This window comes from Sturnus vulgaris, unplaced genomic scaffold, assembly GCF_052056855.1.
Source record: "Sturnus vulgaris isolate bStuVul1 unplaced genomic scaffold, bStuVul1.hap1 Scaffold_183, whole genome shotgun sequence".
In the NCBI taxonomy this organism is placed as follows: domain Eukaryota; kingdom Metazoa; phylum Chordata; class Aves; order Passeriformes; family Sturnidae; genus Sturnus; species Sturnus vulgaris.
In genome coordinates this window covers 282,501-292,500 of record NW_028276119.1, presented here as the reverse complement: position 1 = coordinate 292,500, position 10,000 = coordinate 282,501, and positions in this window count along the sequence as shown.

The window sequence follows — 10,000 nt, the reverse complement described above, 5'->3', positions numbered from 1 at the left end:
CTGCCGTTTTACCGGCCGGCCTAATGCTGAGTAGACCTGTTGCCCTCTGCCGGCCGTGTTACCGGCCGGCCTAATGCTGGGTAGACCTGTTGCCCTCGGCCGGCCTTTGGACGTGGCGGCCTAATGCTGGGTAGACCTGTTGCCCTCGGCCGGCCTTTGTACCTGACGGCCGAATGCTGGGTAGACCTGTTGCCCTCTGCCGGCCGGCCTAATGCTGGGTAGACCTGTTGCCCTCGGCCGGCCTTTGGACGTGGCGGCCGAATGCTGGGTAGACCTGTTGCCCTCGGCCGGCCTTTGGACGTGGCGGCCGAATGCTGGGTAGACCTGTTGCCCTCGGCCGGCCTTTGGACGTGGCGGCCTAATGCTGGTTAGACCTGTTGCCCTCGGCCGGCCTTTGTACCTGACGGCCGAATGCTGGGTAGACCTGTTGCCCTCGGCCTGCCGTTTTACCGGCCGGCCTAATGCTGAGTAGACCTGTTGCCCTCTGCCGGCCGTGTTACCGGCCGGCCTAATGCTGGGTAGACCTGTTGCCCTCGGCCGGCCTTTGGACGTGGCGGCCGAATGCTGGGTAGACCTGTTGCCCTCGGCCGGCCTTTGTACCTGACGGCCGAATGCTGGGTAGACCTGTTGCCCTCTGCCGGCCGGCCTAATGCTGGGTAGACCTGTTGCCCTCGGCCGGCCTTTGGACGTGGCGGCCTAATGCTGGGTAGACCTGTTGCCCTCGGCCGGCCTTTGGACGTGGCGGCCGAATGCTGGGTAGACCTGTTGCCCTCGGCCGGCCTTTGGACGTGGCGGCCTAATGCTGGGTAGACCTGTTGCCCTCGGCCGGCCTTTGGACGTGGCGGCCGAATGCTGGGTAGACCTGTTGCCCTCGGCCGGCCTTTGGACGTGGCGGCCTAATGCTGGGTAGACCTGTTGCCCTCGGCCGGCCTTTGGACGTGGCGGCCTAATGCTGGGTAGACCTGTTGCCCTCGGCCGGCCGTGTTACCGGCCGGCCTAATGCTGGGTAGACCTGTTGCCCTCGGCCGGCCTTTGGACGTGGTGGCCGAATGCTGGGTAGACCTGTTGCCCTCGGCCGGCCTTTGGACGTGGCGGCCTAATGCTGGGTAGACCTGTTGCCCTCGGCCGGCCTTTGGACGTGGCGGCCGAATGCTGGGTAGACCTGTTGCCCTCGGCCGGCAGTGTTACCGGCCGGCCTAATGCTGGGTAGACCTGTTGCCCTCGGCCCGCCGTGTTACCGGCCAGCCGAATGCTGGGTAGACCTGTTGCCCTCGGCCGGCCTTTGTACGTGGTGGCCGAATGCTGGGTAGACCTGTTGCCCTCGGCCGGCCTTTGGACGTGGCGGCCTAATGCTGGGTAGACCTGTTGCCCTCGGCCGGCCTTTGGACGTGGCGGCCTAATGCTGGGTAGACCTGTTGCCCTCGGCCGGCCTTTGTACCTGACGGCCGAATGCTGGGTAGACCTGTTGCCCTCGGCCGGCCTTTGTACCTGACGGCCGAATGCTGGGTAGACCTGTTGCCCTCTGCCGGCCGTCTTTCCGGCTGGCCTAATGCTGGGTAGACCTGTTGCCCTCGGCCGGCCCTGGTACCGGCCGGCATAATGCTGGGTAGACCTGTTGCCCTCGGCCGGTCTTTGTCTCTGGCCACCCGCGGCGTGGTAGTCCTGTTACCGTCGGCCGGCCTTGCAGCCCGGCCGCCGCGCGATGGCGCCCCGTCTCTTCCATCGGACGCGCGGCCCCCTTGTCGTCTCTGCAGCGGCGAGCACGCCTTCGGCGGTCGGCCTGCACGTCCGGCATGACCGCGGGCACTGGCAGCCCAGCAGGCAGCCCTGCTCTCGCGTCTTCTTCCCCCCGGCGAAAGGCGGGGCGTGAAGGCGGGCGACTTTCGGTCCCAGCCGTGCCCAGGTGTCCCTGCCGGCTCCGTGCGCCAGCATCCACTGGCGAGCTCCGCCGGCCTCTTCCCCAGCCGCGGCCCCTGTCCGCTCCGCCGTCATGGTGCCGGCACCCCACTTCCCCAAGCGCTCCCCGACAGGAGCAGGCAGCGTTGTCGCGCCCCCTCCCCGTGCTCGAATGGACCGCGGCCCTGCTCCGGGCTTCATTTCTGCAGCGCGCTCGCTCGCTCGCTCGCTCGCTCGCGCGCTCCCTCCCTCCCCCCCCCCTCCCCCCTCCCCCCGGCCGCCCACCCGCCGCGCTGCCGCCCTGCCGCAGGCTTGAGCGGCGCCGGGGCGGAGGAGGAAGGAACGCCACCAAAGCAAAAGGCTCCGAGAAAGCTGAACAGAGAGCTTCTTTGACCAGGGACAGACGGCGCCAATCATCCCGCCGCCATCCCTGCTTGTGCACCAGGCTCTCCGCCTGCCGACCTCGGCATCAGCCTCCCGCCGCCGCCGTGTAAACTGCCCGGTGGGACCGTGGGCGGGGGCAGGAAGAGGCTGAAAGTGCTGCCAGGGAGGCTGATGGCGGAGGGCGGGGTCGCCCCCAACCGACAATGGGCAGGGCCCGAGGCAGTCTGAAAGCGCTGCCAGGGAGGCTGATGGCGGAGGGCGGGGTCGCCCCCAACCGACAATGGGCAGGGCCCGAGGCAGTCTGAAAGCGCTGCCAGGGAGGCTGAGGGCGGGGGGCGGGGCGCCCCCAACCGACAATGGGCAGGGCCCGAGGCAGTCTGAAAGCGCTGCCAGGGAGGCTGAGGGCGGGGGGCGGGGCGCCCCCAGCCGACAATGGGCAGGGGCCCGAGAGAGTCTGAAAGCGCTGCCAGGGAGGCTGACGGCGGGGGGCAGGGCGCCCCCAGCCGACAATGGGCAGGGGCGGGGAAAGTCTGAAAGCGCTGCATGGGAGGTTGATGGCGGAGGGCGGGCTCGCCCCCAGCGTTAATGGGTGGCTGCGGAAGACGGGGCAGGGACAGGGAGAGGGCAGGCGGCTTCGTGCCGGCCCCGGGCGCCTCGACAGCGAGCCCTCACGGCCCCCCAAACCCGCGCCGAGGCCCCAAGAGCTCTGCAGACCTTCCGCGGAAGAACCGGCCCGAAAGCGGCCACCCGCTTGCCGACGGCGGCGCCGGTCGCCTCGATGCAGCCGCCTCCGTGGGGCGGGAAGGGGCAGGGCGAGTTGTGCCAGGGCGCGGCGGCTTTGGGCCGAGTTTCGCTGCACGTACGTGCTTCCCCTGGCTGTGCTGCGGCCCGTGAGGTTCTGTTTTGTGGTGGGGGGGGGCTCTGTAGGTAGGGTCTCTGGGGGACGGGGGAGGAGGCGTGGGGTAGGGAGGACGCCGTTTGGGGGGGTCAGTGTGTCAGCAGGGCGAGAACCGGGCACAGGCCCTCCGTCAGCTCGGCTGTGGGCCCAAAGGGATCACAAATAAGATTTGGCAAGAGTTTTGTTTTCCGGAAAAGATTTTCTTTCCGAGTAAATAGAAGAGGCAATCATTCAAAAAAGGCAAAGAGGAAATGAAACAAATCAAATCAAATCAAAACAAAACAAAACAAAACAAAACAAAACGAAATAAAATAAAATAATAAAATGAAATGAAAAGAAATGAAATGAAATGATGAAATAAAATGTTGTCGAAAATATGTCTTGGTCTTGAAATCGATTCTGCCGGGCGGGGCAAGGCTGCTGGAGCACTTGGGCTCCGGAGCGTTAAGAGGCTGTGGGGTTTCCCCGGCTCCGAGATGGTACAAGGATGCCTCGTCTACCCGGATCCGCGAAACGTGGCCCGTCCCGCGGCGGCCAGGTCGACGCGGCTCCGGGGCCGGTGGCGTGGGACCGCCGTCGCCGGCGAAGGCGCAGCGGCGGCGGCCGTGGCCGCGACGACCAGGTCTACACGACTCCGGGAAACTTGGCCGGTCCCGCGGCGGCCAGGTCTACTGGGCTCCGGGATGGGCGGCCGCCGTGGCCGCGGCGACCAGGTCTACCCGCCTCCGGGACCGGCGGCGTGGGTCCGCCGTCGAGGGCGAGGGCGCTGCGACGGCCGCGGCGACCGGGTCTACCTAGCTCCGGTGCGACCCGGGCTGCGTGCAGCATGGCGAAGGTAGACCTGTGGTCCGCATCACGGCGTGGGCAGACCTGGTGTCCGCAGCATGGAGCGGGTAGACATGTTGTCCGCCGCATGGAGTGGGTAGACCTGTTGTCCGCGTAATGGAGTAGTTAGACCTGGTGTCCGCAGCTTGGAGTGGGTAGACCTGTTGTCCGCAGCAAGCCGTGGGTAGACCTGGTGTCCGCAGCATGACCTGGGTAGACCTGGTGTCCGCAGCTTGGTAGACCTGTTGCCCGTTTCATGGCTGGGTAGACCTGGTGTCCGCAGCAAGCCGTGGGTAGACCTGGTGTCCGCAGCTTGGTAGACCTGTTGCCCGTTTCATGGCTGGGTAGACCTGTTGTCCGCAGCATTGAGTTGGTAGACCTGGTGTCCGCAGCATGCCCTGGGTAGACCTGGTGTCCGCAGCTTGGTAGACCTGTTGCCCGTTTCATGGCTGGGTAGACCTGTTGTCCGCAGCATTGAGTGGGTAGACCTGGTGTCCGCAGCATGCCCTGGGTAGACCTGGTGTCCGCAGCTTGGTAGACCTGTTGCCCGTTTCATGGCTGGGTAGACCTGGTGTCCGCAGCAAGCCGTGAGTAGACCTGTTGCCCGTTTCATGGCTGGGTAGACCTGGTGTCCGCAGCATGCCCTGGGTAGACCTGGTGTCCGCAGCTTGGTAGACCTGTTGCCCGTTTCATGGCTGGGTAGACCTGGTGTCCGCAGCAAGCCGTGGGTAGACCTGGTGTCCGCAGCTTGGTAGACCTGTTGCCCGTTTCATGGCTGGGTAGACCTGGTGTCCGCAGCAAGCCGTGAGTAGACCTGTTGCCCGTTTCATGGCTGGGTAGACCTGGTGTCCGCAGCATGCCCTGGGTAGACCTGGTGTCCGCAGCTTGGTAGACCTGTTGCCCGTTTCATGGCTGGGTAGACCTGTTGTCCGCAGCAAGCCGTGAGTAGACCTGTTGCCCGTTTCATGGCTGGGTAGACCTGTTGTCCGCAGCATGCCCTGGGTAGACCTGGTGTCCGCAGCTTGGTAGACCTGTTGCCCGTTTCATGGCTGGGTAGACCTGTTGTCCGCAGCATTGAGTGGGTAGACCTGTTGCCCGTTTCATGGCTGGGTAGACCTGGTGTCCGCAGCTTGGTAGACCTGTTGCCCGTTTCATGGCTGGGTAGACCTGGTGTCCGCAGCATTGAGTTGGTAGACCTGGTGTCCGCTACATACCCTGGGTAGACCTGGTGTCCGCAGCTTGGTAGACCTGTTGCCCGTTTCATGGCTGGGTAGACCTGGTGTCCGCAGCATTGAGTTGGTAGACCTGGTGTCCGCAGCATGCCCTGGGTAGACCTGTTGTCCGCAGCTTGGTAGACCTGTTGCCCGATTCATGGCTGGGTAGACCTGGTGTCCGCAGCAAGCCGTGAGTAGACCTGTTGCCCGTTTCATGGCTGGGTAGACCTGGTGTCCGCAGCATGCCCTGGGTAGACCTGTTGTCCGCAGCTTGGTAGACCTGTTGCCCGTTTCATGGCTGGGTAGACCTGTTGTCCGCAGCAAGCCGTGAGTAGACCTGTTGCCCGTTTCATGGCTGGGTAGACCTGGTGTCCGCAGCAAGCCGTGAGTAGACCTGTTGCCCGTTTCATGGCTGGGTAGACCTGGTGTCCGCAGCATGCCCTGGGTAGACCTGGTGTCCGCAGCTTGGTAGACCTGTTGCCCGTTTCATGGCTGGGTAGACCTGGTGTCCGCAGCAAGCCGTGGGTAGACCTGGTGTCCGCAGCTTGGTAGACCTGTTGCCCGATTCATGCCTGGGTAGACCTGTTGTCCGCAGCAAGCCGTGGGTAGACCTGGTGTCCGCAGCTTGGTAGACCTGTTGCCCGATTCATGCCTGGGTAGACCTGTTGCCCGCAGCATTGAGTTGGTAGACCTGTTGCCCGTTTCATGGCTGGGTAGACCTGGTGTCCGCAGCATTGAGTTGGTAGACCTGGTGTCCGCAGCATGCCCTGGGTAGACCTGGTGTCCGCAGCTTGGTAGACCTGTTGCCCGTTTCATGGCTGGGTAGACCTGTTGTCCGCAGCATTGAGTTGGTAGACCTGGTGTCCGCAGCATGCCCTGGGTAGACCTGGTGTCCGCAGCTTGGTAGACCTGTTGCCCGTTTCATGGCTGGGTAGACCTGGTGTCCGCAGCTTGGTAGACCTGTTGCCTGTTTCATGGCTGGGTAGACCTGGTGTCCGCAGCAAGCCGTGAGTAGACCTGTTGCCCGTTTCATGGCTGGGTAGACCTGGTGTCCGCAGCATGCCCTGGGTAGACCTGGTGTCCGCAGCTTGGTAGACCTGTTGCCCGTTTCATGGCTGGGTAGACCTGTTGTCCGCTGCAAGCCGTGAGTAGACCTGTTGCCCGTTTCATGGCTGGGTAGACCTGGTGTCCGCAGCATTGAGTGGGTAGACCTGGTGTCCGCAGCTTGGTAGACCTGTTGCCCGTTTCATGGCTGGGTAGACCTGTTGTCCGCAGCATTGAGTGGGTAGACCTGTTGCCCGTTTCATGGCTGGGTAGACCTGTTGTCCGCAGCAAGCCGTGGGTAGACCTGGTGTCCGGAGCTTGGTAGACCTGTTGCCCGATTCATGCCTGGGTAGACCTGTTGTCCGCAGCAAGCCGTGGGTAGACCTGGTGTCCGCAGCATGCCCTGGGTAGACCTGTTGTCCGCAGCTTGGTAGACCTGTTGCCCGTTTCATGGCTGGGTAGACCTGTTGTCCGCAGCAAGCCGTGAGTAGACCTGTTGCCCGTTTCATGGCTGGGTAGACCTGGTGTCCGCAGCATGCCCTGGGTAGACCTGGTGTCCGCAGCTTGGTAGACCTGTTGCCCGTTTCATGGCTGGGTAGACCTGTTGTCCGCAGCAAGCCGTGGGTAGACCTGGTGTCCGCAGCATGCCCTGGGTAGACCTGGTGTCCGCAGCCTGGTAGACCTGTTGCCCGTTTCATGGCTGGGTAGACCTGGTGTCCGCAGCAAGCCGTGGGTAGACCTGGTGTCCGCAGCATGCCCTGGGTAGACCTGGTGTCCGCAGCTTGGTAGACCTGTTGCCCGTTTCATGGCTGGGTAGACCTGGTGTCCGCAGCAAGCCGTGAGTAGACCTGTTGCCCGTTTCATGGCTGGGTAGACCTGTTGTCCGCAGCATGCCCTGGGTAGACCTGTTGTCCGCAGCTTGGTAGACCTGTTGCCCGTTTCATGGCTGGGTAGGCCTGGTGTCCGCAGCATGCCCTGGGTAGACCTGGTGTCCGCAGCTTGGTAGACCTGTTGCCCGTTTCATGGCTGGGTAGACCTGGTGTCCGCAGCAAGCCGTGGGTAGACCTGGTGTCCGCAGCTTGGTAGACCTGTTGCCCGATTCATGCCTGGGTAGACCTGTTGTCCGCAGCAAGCCGTGGGTAGACCTGGTGTCCGCAGCTTGGTAGACCTGTTGCCCGTTTCATGGCTGGGTAGACCTGTTGTCCGCAGCATTGAGTTGGTAGACCTGTTGCCCGTTTCATGGCTGGGTAGACCTGGTGTCCGCAGCATTGAGTGAGTAGACCTGTTGCCCGTTTCATGGCTGGGTAGACCTGGTGTCCGCAGCTTGGTAGACCTGTTGCCCGTTTCATGGCTGGGTAGACCTGGTGTCCGCAGCATGCCCTGGGTAGACCTGGTGTCCGCAGCTTGGTAGACCTGTTGCCCGTTTCATGGCTGGGTAGACCTGGTGTCCGCAGCAAGCCGTGGGTAGACCTGGTGTCCGCAGCTTGGTAGACCTGTTGCCCGTTTCATGGCTGGGTAGACCTGTTGTCCGCAGCATTGAGTTGGTAGACCTGTTGTCCGCAGCAAGCCGTGGGTAGACCTGGTGTCCGCAGCATGCCCTGGGTAGACCTGGTGTCCGCAGCTTGGTAGACCTGTTGCCCGTTTCATGCCTGGGTAGACCTGTTGTCCGCAGCAAGCCGTGGGTAGACCTGGTGTCCGCAGCATGCCCTGGGTAGACCTGGTGTCCGCAGCTTGGTAGACCTGTTGCCCGTTTCATGGCTGGGTAGACCTGGTGTCCGCAGCAAGCCGTGAGTAGACCTGTTGCCCGTTTCATGGCTGGGTAGACCTGGTGTCCGCAGCATGCCCTGGGTAGACCTGGTGTCCGCAGCTTGGTAGACCTGTTGCCCGTTTCATGGCTGGGTAGACCTGGTGTCCGCAGCAAGCCGTGAGTAGACCTGTTGCCCGTTTCATGCCCTGGGTAGACCTGGTGTCCGCAGCATGCCCTGGGTAGACCTGGTGTCCGCAGCTTGGTAGACCTGTTGCCCGTTTCATGGCTGGGTAGACCTGTTGTCCGCAGCAAGCCGTGGGTAGACCTGGTGTCCGGAGCTTGGTAGACCTGTTGCCCGATTCATGCCTGGGTAGACCTGTTGTCCGCAGCATTGAGTGGGTAGACCTGGTGTCCGCAGCATGCCCTGGGTAGACCTGGTGTCCGCAGCTTGGTAGACCTGTTGCCCGTTTCATGGCTGGGTAGACCTGTTGTCCGCAGCAAGCCGTGAGTAGACCTGTTGCCCGTTTCATGGCTGGGTAGACCTGGTGTCCGCAGCATGCCCTGGGTAGACCTGGTGTCCGCAGCTTGGTAGACCTGTTGCCCGTTTCATGGCTGGGTAGACCTGTTGTCCGCAGCAAGCCGTGGGTAGACATGGTGTCCGGAGCTTGGTAGACCTGTTGCCCGATTCATGCCTGGGTAGACCTGTTGTCCGCAGCATTGAGTGGGTAGACCTGGTGTCCGCAGCATGCCCTGGGTAGACCTGTTGTCCGCAGCTTGGTAGACCTGTTGCCCGTTTCATGGCTGGGTAGACCTGTTGTCCGCAGCAAGCCGTGAGTAGACCTGTTGCCCGTTTCATGGCTGGGTAGACCTGTTGTCCGCAGCATGCCCTGGGTAGACCTGGTGTCCGCAGCTTGGTAGACCTGTTGCCCGTTTCATGGCTGGGTAGACCTGGTGTCCGCAGCAAGCCGTGGGTAGACCTGGTGTCCGCAGCATGCCCTGGGTAGACCTGGTGTCCGCAGCTTGGTAGACCTGTTGCCCGTTTCATGCCCTGGGTAGACCTGTTGTCCGCAGCTGGGTAGACCTGTTGTCCGCAGCAAGCCGTGGGTAGACCTGGTGTCCGCAGCATGCCCTGGGTAGACCTGGTGTCCGCAGCTTGGTAGACCTGTTGCCCGTTTCATGGCTGGGTAGACCTGTTGTCCGCAGCAAGCCGTCGGTAGACCTGTTGCCCGTTTCATGGCTGGTAGACCTGTTGTCCGCCGCCGGCCTGGAAGTACTCCAAGGGGTCGCTGTTTCTCGCTGCCTCCGGCTATGTCATCGTAGAAGGCGGCGTGCGCCACTGCGCCCCCTCGGTCACGTACATCGGTTCTCTTTCCGGCCTCCGCCGCTTCGGGCCCATCTGTCCGTATTATGGGAACGAGGTGACGGGCCGTATCCCCACAGGCTGTTGCCGTGCCTGTGTCCGTGGCGGAGAAGGGCGGACGCGCGTGCGGTCGCCAGGGCCAGAAGAACACCGCCGATGTCGGGGCGAGTCGCGTGGCTTCGTCCGGCTTCCCGTCTTACCCAGTTCGACTGGGACAGGTTAGCCCAGAGAGAGAGACCGATGCGATCCGAGAGCCGCTCCCCGGCCCAGGCGAGGCTGCGTGCTCAGTCGGGGGAGAAGCGAGAAAGCCCCCAGAGAGACCGATGCGATCCGAGAGCCGCTCCCCGGCCCAGGCCGAGGCTGCGTGTTCAGTCCGGGGGAGAAGCGAGAAAGCCCCCAGAGAGAGCGATGCGATCCGAGAGCCACCGCGCTCCCCCGGCCCAGGCGAGGCTGCGTTGTTCCAGGCGGGGGAGAAGCGAGAAAAAGGCCCAGAGAGAGGGCGAGAAAGCCGCGAGTGTGTCCCGCTCCGGCCCGGCTGCTGCCGGTTTCGTGACAACGGGGAGCCGGGCGCCTGCTCGCTCCCCCGGGGATGGTGGCGGGCGAGGCGGCGGCGCCTCGCCCCTTTTCTGCCC